Source organism: Nematolebias whitei, chromosome 18 (assembly GCF_014905685.2).
Source record: "Nematolebias whitei isolate Nwh7 chromosome 18, NemWhi1, whole genome shotgun sequence".
Taxonomy (NCBI): domain Eukaryota; kingdom Metazoa; phylum Chordata; class Actinopteri; order Cyprinodontiformes; family Rivulidae; genus Nematolebias; species Nematolebias whitei.
Genome location: NC_056515.1, coordinates 35,325,945 through 35,334,422, shown reverse-complemented (window position 1 = coordinate 35,334,422; position 8,478 = coordinate 35,325,945).

The following is an 8,478-nucleotide window of genomic DNA, read 5'->3' as shown; positions in this document are numbered from 1 at the left end:
AGATAGATAGATAGATAGATAGATAGATAGATAGATAGATAGATAGATAGATAGATAGATAGATAGATAGATAGATAGATAGATAGATAGATAGATAGATAGATAGATAGATAGATAGATAGATAGATAGATAGATAGATAGATAGATAGATAGATAGATAGATAGATGTGTGTGTGATGTATATATGTGATAATCAATCAATAATATAAATACAAATAATCAGATTTTTGTCTTGTTCTGAGTTTATTTGTTCAAATAGTTAGGGAATTGTATGTTTTGAATGGTATGATGATTTCGATGAGATTTAGACATTTTTATTCTTTAAATTTTTAAAAATCAACTTCTATTTGTGTTCAAGCTATCAAACCATAAAAAAAAAACATGTCATTTTGAAACAAAGTAAAATTGCATTAGCAAATGTAAATGTGTCTGATTAATGTGAAATCGGGTAAACAATTTTTCTGAGATCCTAAGCAAAGATTAATAAAACTTGCATGTAATTTTATTTGGCTGAGAAACACTTCAATGTTTAAAGATGTGGCCAAGTGTCTGCAATACAACAATCTTAATATTTTACATATAAAAACAAAAGCAAATGAACTAAGGTTGTATGTGAACATTTATCCCATGTTAAATATGTAATCTATCACCAAGTGTTTGAATGTCACAGCACAGAGGCTGCACTTCTGCTTCCTTTTTCCAACGTTTGGTTTCTGTTTCATTGTATGCATATTTTTTTTTAGCTCCAGCCAGTCATCAGTCTGTTCAGATTAAAGCAGCAACAGATTAGAGCAGTGTGTAGAACGTAGTGACATCTAGTGGTAAAGTTGCAAATTACAACCAACACTTTACCTCAACTCCCCTTAACAATCATTAAGAGAAAATACTGCCACTTAAAATGCAAAATGTGTAAAAATAAAAATAAAAAGGACACTTTAATTCATTCAAAAACATTCTTTTTTGTTAAACTTGCTTCATTATAATATTCTACTTTTAGTTTTTAACTTTTTGGTAGCGTTTTGATATTTTAGCTTCTAACTAGCCTTTTGATAATTTTATATTTTAGCACGTTTTGCTACTTTTAGCTTTTAGCTAGTGTTTTACTGCTTTTAGGTGATGTTTTACTACTTTTTGCTTTTAGCTTGCATTTTGCTAACTTTGGCTTTTAGTTAGCATGTTTTTTCTTTTAGCTTTTCAGTTAATGGTCTTCTTCTTTTACCATTGTATTTAGCAGAAAATGCATTTTCTCTTGTTTTTACTGATATCTTTAGAAAATAAATCACTTTTATTTTGTTTTCTGAATGTTTTCTACCAATCAATCTCGTGAAATTTCACTCTATAAACCTTTCAAGTTTCCAGTTAGAGTTTTTACTGAAACTTGTGTTTGAACGTGTTAAATCGTCCTATTTGTTTACTTGAATCGAAAGAGTTTTAAAATGATGTCGCAATCTATCATCATATAATGCACTTTTTATCTTTATTTTACCTTTTTTTTTTTTTTTTACTTTTATGCTTCGGCAAATGATGAGAAGTTCAGTTTATAATTATATAAAACGTATTGAAATAAATGACTGGTTGGATTTCTAAGCAGAAAATGGAGAAGCTGTATAAACTTTATAAACCATGCACCAGAGTTCATGCTCAGTAATCCAAGTATAAAATCCAACAATATTCAGTCATGTCATCTGGATGGTTTCGTTTTTTGCTGAAACGTTTCATCCTTCTTCTAAAGGACTTTCTCCATCCGAGAAGCTACCAAACAAAACTGATTCCCACAAACATCATACGTTTGTGGGAATCAGTTTCAACCTTTTTTTTATTTAACCAGGCAAATCCCATTGAGGTCACAGATCTCTTTTGCGACGGAGGCCTGGGCCTAAGTCTAACATGCATGTTTTTGTTCTGTGGGAGGAAACCGGAGTACCCGGAGAAAACCCACTCAAGCACGAGAAGAACATGCAAATTCCACACAGAAAGACCCCAGACCCAACTGGGAATTGAACCCAGAACCTTCTTGCTGTGAGGCAACAGTGCTAACCACCGAGCAGTCGTGCTGCCACAAGTTGCCACGTTTTGTTTGGTGATTTCTCGGACTGAAGATGTCCTTTGGGCTATGGAGTATGCTGTTAGTGGGAATCACTTTTGTTTGGTGGATTATTGGATTGAGGAAGTCCTTTGGATGAAGGACGAAACGTCTCAGCAAAAAGATAAACATTTTAGTTGACGTGACTGAACATCGTTGGATTGTATACCTCAATCATCTGGTGTTTTGAAGCACTTTGGCATGACAGTCTCAGAGCAGTTGACGAGGGAGAGGGCGGGCCCCAGAGGCCATCTCAGCACCAGCCAACTGTTTTTTTTTTTTTTTCCACTATGGTGTATGCTATTTGTGGGAATCAGTTTTGTTTGGTGGCTTCTCGGATTGAGGAAGTCCTTTGGATGAAGGACGAAACGTCTCATCAAAAAAAAAGAAACCATCCATATGACCTGACTGAAGATTGGTGGATTTATAAACCCTGCACAGATATTGAGGGCCAGCTCCTGATCTTACACAGAATTCATGCGGATTCAACCACATTGTTTAAACTCATCAGTGTTTCTTGTGGACAAATCCCATCTCGGCTTCTTGTTTTCCCCTCGTCTGCTGCATGTTCTCACTGCTTCAGCTCTATAACTGGAGAGAGAGAGGCTGAAACTTGATTATTTAATGTCCTTGAAAGATACCGGGACAAAATGAAAGGAACACAAACCTCCTCTCTATCTTTCGGCCATCTCTTCTAACAGATCAATTGATGTTTTGTTCGTAAACAACTTGGTGTCTGTTGAGGACCACATGTTGATGTTTTGTTTTGTTTTTTTGGTGGGGGGGTTAGATGGAGAGAGAGAATTTCTCCGTTTGGAGTATTTGACCTGTTATTAAAATATTTGCAAAGTAAAACAAAACACATCCAGAATTTACACTCATGGGAAAAGACACTATAGGTGTGTTATTCAGCATGAACATTAACCTAAGTTCATATTTAGATAATTGGGTTACTTATAGTATCAGAAATGAAATAGGCTCATTCCCATGAGACAAATATGTAAAATACCACATAGCAGGGATTTTTCCTTCCATTTTCTTCCAAAAAAGAGCCTTAGTTTGAAATAAATTTGAATTTGAATCACAAGGGACGCTTAACACATTCTTGGAAAATGTATGCTGCTCTCAAACTTGAAGCACATGTATAACAAAACATTTTCCCCCTACCGTTTTTTTTTTTTTTTTTTCCCTGAGGGATGGAAAAAAAGAAGATAGCAAAGATTAAAGTAAAAAAAAAAATGAGTTGGGAGTTAACCACTAAACTCTCTAGACAGTAAGGTTGCCCGACTGTTTCTAAATATAAACCAGCAATATGAAATTTGATTTAACGTGTGGGAAAGTTCTAGTACTCTTCTTATCTGTGTTTAATTATAGTAATCCTATGATGGGATGGGGCTGATGATTTTTGGAGGATTTTTAACGAGGTGTCCACTGAAGCCACACAGTCTGTAACTTAAAGACTAATATTTTAAACTTAATGTCTGTGGGTGTAAATACGGACTGATAAGTTGGCTGGAAACGTTTGCCTCAGCCGTCCATCTGTGATTTAAGAATTACATGTACATAGTTTGGTCACAAACCATACCAAATATGTAAACTCTGCTAAGGGAACTGTAATTTGTCGTGACAAATAGTCCGTTTTTTTTTTTTCTTTACCAGCTGTGTTGTAGTGATTTAGCTAACCTGAAATTGAAACGTTAAGCTACATGCCCTATTGAGTTTGTATTAAGTCATATTAAAGTACTCACTCAGTCCAAGTTTTGAGATTTTGCATGTAATGTTCAAAAAAATTAGAACGAGATTTTATTTTCTATAACAGCTGGTGCGCACAAGTTTAAGAAACCCCAAATCAATGAAAGACGCAGAGAATTGGCAGAATGAATCCAAATTACTTTGTAGTACTTTATAGGAAATATACTACCAGTACTTTTATACATTTTGATAGCTTAGTTTTATAAATACCCTGAATTTGTTTTGTTTTGGAGCACAACTTGAGACAAAACAGCTATTGGAATACATTTGGGCTTTTTGCACATGCGTTTTTTTGTTTTTATGTGGACTGCCCCATTTAAACACACATTGCATGATGATAACTACTGCAATTTGTTTTTTGAAAAACCAGCACAAATTTGCTTCTCAATCCAAACAAGCACACGTTGTTTTCCTTATTTTATGTTTTACACTTCCATCCATCCATCCATTATCTTCTGCTTGTTCTGAAGTCGGGTTGCTGAGGCAGCAGCCTGAGCAGGGAGGCCCAGACATCTCTTTCCACAGCCACCTCTTCCTGCTGTTCAGGGAGGACTTCAAGGTGTTCCCAGGCCAACCGAAAGACTCTCCAGCGTGTCCTGGGTTTTCCCCGGGGTCTCCTCCCAGTCGGACATGCCTGAAGCGCCTCCCTTTTGCTTACAGGAACACCCTCACCAGATGCCCGAACCACCTCAACTGGCTCCTCTTGCTGTGGAGGAGCAGCGGTTCTACACCGAGTCTTTCCTGATTACTGAACTTCTCACCCTACCTCTAAGGGAGAGCCCAGCTACCCTACGGAGGAAGCTCATTTCAACTGCCTGTATCCACAATCTCATTCTTTTGGTCACTACCCAAAGCTCGTGACCGTAGGTGAGGGTAGACTGACACATAAACAGAGAGGTTTGCCTGCTCCCTCTTCACCACAATGGACCACAACAGAGTTCACAATACTGCAGACACTGTGCCAATCTGTCTGTCAATCTCACGCTCCATTCTTCCCTCACTCGTGCACAAAACCCCGAGATACTTGAACTCCTCCACTTGAGGCAGAACCTCACCCTCGACGTGAAGAGAGCAATCCACCCTTTTCCCGTGGATGACCATAGCTTCAGATCTGGATGTGCTGTTTCTCGTCCCAGCCGCTTCACACTCAGCTGTGAACTGCTCCAGTGAGAGCTGAAGATCACGGCACGATGACTCCAACAGGACCACGTCATCTGCAAAGAGCAGAGATGGAATCCTGAGGCCACCGAACTGGAATCCCTCCCCACCCCTGGCTGCACCGAGAAATTCTGTCCATAAAAGTTATGAACAGAATCGATGACAACAGGCAGCCATGGCAGAGTCCAACTCCCACCGTGAAGGGGTCCGACTTACTACCGCCAATGTGAACCAAATTCTTGCACCGCTTGTATAGAGACCAAGAAGCCTGTAGCAACGGGCCACCAATCCCATACTCATAGAGCACCCCCCACAATGTACCCCGAGGAACATGGTCGAACGCCTCCTCCAAGTCCACAAAACACATGTAGGCTGGATGGGCAAACTCCCATGACCCATCGAGGACCCTAGTGAGGGTAAAGAGCTGGTCCAGTGTTCCACAGTCAGGATGGAACCAGCATTGTTTCTCCGGGATCTGAGGTTCGACCAACGATCGGACTTGCTTCTTACCCCGACTAGACTTTACCAGAGAGGCTCTAAAACTCCCCCTAAAATAAATTTGATTCCATTTTTATCTTCCCATCTAATACAATTCTTCATATAGATGTGTGTTGTAAGATTCAGATCAAGGATAAATCAATGAATCCTGGTTTTTTATAGGATAAATATTTTTTAAAAATGTTTAATTATATTGAAGGCCTGACACCTCTCTGGTGCTTATAGTTGGAACTTCTTGTGTTTGTTTTTGCTGTGAAACTTCGGGAACATCATCATTTTCATCATGACAGTAAATAATTTGTTGTCTGGAGTTTGTTCCAGTTTGTCAGAAACACAATGTTCATTTACAGATTTACGTATATTTGCTTTGCACCTTTGTTTTAAATAACTGCAATAACAATTGTAGGACTCTCGTATTTCTTGACCGATCTTTTTGTCACTCTTTTCCAAATAATAAAAAATAATAATTTAAATGAACCACTTCTTATTTTTTTCCAATTTCCCATGACTTCTTCCCCTTCTGTTCCCACTGACTCACAAGAGCTTCTTCACACCAGTCAGCCGTATAACAATCTGCTCCTAACTCCTATCATTCTGTCTCTGACTGTTTTACCCTCTCTCTGATTAAAACACATGAATAAATTATAGATTTGTTTATTTTTGGATTCTAATAGATGCTTTGTTCCAAGACAAATTCACTATAGAAGTTTGTGTCTCTCCTTCAGGTTGTCGTTCCTGCCGAACCGGAGCTACAGTGACAACGGTCGGACAATTCTAGCCAATGAGCAGGAGTCCCAGGACTCCCTTGGACCACTATGACTTTTTAAGGTGGACCCTTTATGAGCTCAACAATTAACTGTGAACTGCCTTTACTGATCCATCCATGCAGTTTAGCCTGGACATTCAACCCCATCCTCCATCACATCACATTAGACTTTTGACATTTGGACTACAACTGTAGAACATGGAAGTATAGCTCACAGACTACTCATATCAGAGGACTGAGTCCATATTAGAAGTTTTATTTTAAGTGCTGCTGTCATTTTATTACATGTCTAATGTGTCACACAATGTTCACAAGCTCAACTCTGCTTACAAGCGATACAAAACATCTGCAGCTTTTTACCTCATATATTCTACCGTAGCTTAAACTTTTATTTAAGAGAGCCATGTGGTCTAACAGGTGTTTGATCATATTAAAGTTTCATTTATTGTACAGCTGTGTGCTTACTTGTGTTTTTTTTTTTTCCTGCATCAGCTGCTCTCAGCTGATATGAGCCAGTGAATCTGCCGGATTGAATAGTTTTTTGTAATTTTTTGTAGAACAGGCCTGCCGCCTTTCATGCCAAGACTTGGATTAAAATCCTGCTATGCTGAGAAGAGAGAGTTGAAGCCATTTGGTCAAACCTTAAACATAACTTTCTGTTCATGCATGTGTGACATCACAATATATGAACAGGGTACATTATTTTGGTTAAGATTAATTATTAGACAAAGTAACAAACTTCCAGCTTTTACAGAATATAAATAAAAAAAAACAGTGAACATGCGTTATAATGTGGTTTGAGACATAACCCTACATCCATCCATCCATTCATCCATCATCTTTACCCATCTTTATCAGTTAATCGATCCTGTATTGATGACGCTGATCACTATTGTTTATTGATGATAAGACAAAAGCAGCCCACTGTTCAGGTGGAGCAACAACACATTATAAGTTTATTAGCAAGTCAAAGCTGCAAAAAAAGGGAGAATACGTCTCAGGAAATGAACACCAGTTTCATAGTGAAACCTGCAAAAGCATTTAAAATGACTATTTAGACTTTTTACCTAAATATATTTACTTATTTATTATTATAAAAAAACAATATAACACTTTGGACAAATCAGCCTCAAACATGGCTCTTAAAATGTTTTATTACTTGTTTGCTTTTGTAATGTCATTTGTTAATATAGTTTTGTTTTTTTTCGAAGAACAATATTAATAAATGATATAATCCAGCCAGAGTCAAAACTAAGACATGATGTCACTCATTTAAATTTAACATTTAATGGCAGTTTCTCTAGTAGAATTGTAATATGCCATCATTACCATTAGGTGGTAGTAAAACTTCAAAACTGTCCATGAAGCACCGTTTTGATATTAAAATGGTTTATTTTGACCAAAGAAAAAAATTGGTATATATATATATATATATATATATATATATATATATATATATATATATATATAATAACAGAATATTAAAACAACAGAGAACAGGTGCAGACAGAAACATTAAAATATTTATTGTAGTACAGGATTACTATTATTGCATTGTAGAAAAAGGGATGAGTTAATTACATATTTTATTTTAAAAAGAAAATATGTGTTTATTTATTTTTTTGTTGTTGTTTTTTTTCCTCCGAGCCTATTCAATTCAATTCAGTTTATTTGTATAGCGCCAAATCACAACAAAGTTGTCTCAGGGCAATTTACAGAAACATTCACATAAAAGCCAATTAGTAAAGTTCTCCATCTAAGGAATCCAGCAGACAAGTTGAATCTTGGCTTCGTTGCAGTCTCCCATCCTGAGCAAGAACAGTGGCAACAGTGGAAAGGAAAAACTCTCAACAGGAAGAAACCTCCAGCAGAACCAGGCTCAGGACAAGCGGCCATCTGCTTTGACCGGCTGGTTGAGAGGACAGGAAGGAGAGACAGACTCACGGACAGAGATTGGAAGTTGATTCCACAAGAGAGGAGCCTGATAACTGAAAGATCTTCCTCCCATTCTGTTGTTGTAAATTCTATGAACCCACAAGTAAACCTGCAGCCTGAGAGCGAAGTGCTCTGTTAGGAAAATATGGAACAATAAGATCTGTAATATAAGATGGAGCCAGGTTGTTGAGAGCTTTGTAGGTTAGAAGTAAGATTTTGAATTCAATTCTGGATTTGACGGGGAGCCGATGGAGAGAAACTAAAACTGAAGAAATATGATCTCTC